Source organism: Nicotiana tabacum, chromosome 9, assembly GCF_000715075.1.
Source record: "Nicotiana tabacum cultivar K326 chromosome 9, ASM71507v2, whole genome shotgun sequence".
In the NCBI taxonomy this organism is placed as follows: domain Eukaryota; kingdom Viridiplantae; phylum Streptophyta; class Magnoliopsida; order Solanales; family Solanaceae; genus Nicotiana; species Nicotiana tabacum.
In genome coordinates this window covers 122,904,699-122,907,986 of record NC_134088.1, presented here as the reverse complement: position 1 = coordinate 122,907,986, position 3,288 = coordinate 122,904,699, and the positions used below count along the sequence as shown (strand labels likewise).

The following is a 3,288-nucleotide window of genomic DNA, read 5'->3' as shown; positions in this document are numbered from 1 at the left end:
CTATAAAAGCCCGTATCCTGGAGGCGTCTGACTATGTGGGGATGGAGAGCGCAGTCCCTGAGAAAGCCCCACATATCGTCTACTCTCCTGGCGCGGAAAGTCTGGGCCAGTAACTGTCCCTCCCATATGTGAGACGACGTATGATCGCCCTATAACAACAGTAGCTCCAGGCTGGCAGGTCCAGGATGCAAAGGCGGAACCTCCATGTCGTCTACTGTAAATTAAACAAGATTAATTACATTATTTTACTTTAATATGTTAGTTTTATTATTTTACATGTTAGTTTTATTATTTTATATGTTTGTTTGTAAATTAAATAATTAATTTTTATAATTATACAAGATTTAATTATTAAATATTCACATATGGGTTCCGGGCTCGATATTTGAGGTCCAGTAGCATCAAGATATCCTGAATTTTTGTTGTTTTCTCATGTTATTTTCTTACGATCGTTGACTAGAATTGGACAGAGTTTGTGTTTGAACTTTCAATTATTTTAACGTATTTTTGGGTATAATCTAAATCAGAAAAAAATAACAATAAATTTAATCACAAAACATTTACGAAAATACATATACCACAGAAAAAAGTAACTTATTAATATTTTTTTTAACAACTAATAATAATTTCTCTATTTTTACTAATGTTTTTTATCACACTAATATCATAGTCCGGATAAAAATAATAAAATAGTTAAATCGTAAAACAATCACAAAATAACATAGAACACATTAAAAACAACTAATATGCATTTTTTATACGAGTTTCAACAAAAACTAAGTCGGAATACCTCGATTTAAGATTTTAGGAAAGTTGAAGATTTGGCGATTTAGAGCCGAAACGAGCAACCCACAATGAGAGAACGCCTTAGCTAGGATGTGAGACCGAGGATCTTTACTTTTTGTGGGACGGGTGGGGTCCACTCGAGGTTTTTTGGTCGTTAATTTTTTTTTTGGGGGGGGGGGAGCGGGGGGAGGGACTGTTTTTTTAAGTTTTAATGGGGGCGGGGAGAATTCTAGTTTAGTGGAGAAAGGAAAGGGACGAGGCGTTATACTTACCCGTCTTTTCATATTCACGTATAACGCCCTTAAAGGGCGTTATATGTATTTTTGTCACTAAGTTTTTTTTTCACCTATTTTTGTGTCTTGAGTCCAAACACTCATTATTTTGGTTCCGGACTCGTATTTTAAAATATGAATTACAAAAAAAAAAATATAGATTGGTGATAAGCAAAAGATGAAAAGTTTAATCAAAGCTTAGCTGGTAAGCATTGAAATTCTATTGACGGTATAATGATTTTTATATTGTCTAGTATAAAAGGGCAGCATGTTCCACTAAGCTTCCGCTATGTGTGGGGTCGGGAAAAGGCCAGACCACTAGGGTCTATTGTATGCAGTTTTACCCTGTATTTCTGCAAGACGCTAATACCGCGACTCGAACCCGTTACTTCCAGGTCACATGACAGCTACTTTACCGGTTACCTTATATTGTCTAGTATATGTAAGTTTAATCGTTTTCTTGGGTGCAGGGATATGCGTAGCATTTTTGTAGGATTCGAGCAGAATATAATAGCACAAAGCTGTCTTGCTCTCTTCTGCTTTAAGCTTTTATCTACAAGCATTAATTCAAGATCAATTCAAAAACAGAAATTAATGCTTATATTTTAGTATTTTACAAGGAAATTGCAAGAACCTATGCACTCTCAGCTTCCTCACCTTGGTTTTGGAGATTCATTAATCCTTTTGTCAACCAAATTGCAGTTTCTCTAGAAGAAACAGCTTCTTCTCCAAATGGTTTTAGCACACCAGCTAATTCTTCTATCTTTTCATGCTTAAGTAACTCTGCACAAAATTCAAGTAATGACTCTAGTGCTTCTGCCCTTTCATTGCTCATACTAATTCCCACATTGTTCTTCCCTTGTAACAAATTCAGTGTAGCCATTACTGATGTCTTTTGCTGCAATTTCATTATATGGTTTTGGCATTCCTGGTTTCTTCAATGTGCATTTATTTTGCTCTTCTGGTTGAGATTTTGCATCTTTCTTGCTCTCAATAGGCCTATGATCTGTTGGTTTATGCATTTCCTGATCTGTTACATCTATTGTATTTTCAGCAGCCTCAAGTGTAAATTCTTTTGTATCAGCTTCTTGTTGATCAGTCAAAGTACTTCTTGTGGAGTTCCTTGAATTAGTACTTCCACTTTTTTTGACAGATATGTTTTTTATTCTTTCACTCTCCATATTATGTGATTCACACTTGCTATTCATCCCTTTGAGTTCAGCAACCTTGTCCTGTTTTTTCGCTTGTCTGATTTCCTTCGGTAGCCTTTGGTCTTTCCCAAATGTAGGCTTGGAAGTTGACTCATTAGTATGTTTTGCTTCTTTGTTAGAAACTACTGATACAAACGCTGGTGGCAAATTCCGGCATTTAGCAAGGTATGGTTGTAAATGTGGATGCCTCAACAACTCTGCAGCCTGAATTTATTCGACATAAAAAGTATTAAATCAGTTATATATGTATATGCAACGTTATTCTGGGATCGATACAACAAAATGCGAATGTGTTAAACTGACCGTAGGTCTGTGCTCGGGGCTTTTTCTTAGCATGCTTTTGATCAATCGTTTCCTGGAACGAACAAATCAGTACAAGAAGCTGATGAATTAGTCTAAAACTTAACGTATCATGGAAATGAGAAATCTATCGGTGTGTATTGTCTTACAATGTGGAGGAATATATGGTTGGAAGTGGAGAGACAGTGGATCTGTTTATTTTGTTGATCAGTCCAGTCATATCCTAATTGGTTAACTTCAAATTAAATCCTGTTCTTTCAATGAGTAGAAGGGAAATTGCAGAAGATATATAGGTTCTTATGTAACTTACCAGAGCTCGAAATGCAGGCATATGAGCAGCAATTTCAAACATACAACACCCTGGACAAGCAAATCATTATATCATTTCAAGCAATTCAGGGTAAAAAAAGAAGTAAAGTAGTATAATGCTATGTTGCTCGAACACTCCAAAAAATGATGCCGTACTTGTGTCGGATCCCACTTTTAGAGGATCTGACACGCACCGGTATTTTTGAAGAGTCCGAGCAATATAGGTATAGTGTGATGATTATTTACCTAGAGACCATATGTCTGATTTGTATCCATAGGGTATATCTGCTAGGAGCTCAGGGCACATATATGTTGGAGTTCCCACAATCTATATATCAAATTTAAAAACCAAAATAAGAATAATAATAATCAAGAAGCTACCACTTCTTAAGCTTTATTAGATGAAATAA

General features: G+C 35.7%; 1 pseudogene; it reads right to left on the bottom strand.

The window, feature by feature from the left end:
* Nucleotides 1–2,912, bottom strand: LOC142164124 (serine/threonine-protein kinase Nek6-like; annotated as a pseudogene).
* Nucleotides 2,913–3,288: the final 376 nt, after the last annotated feature.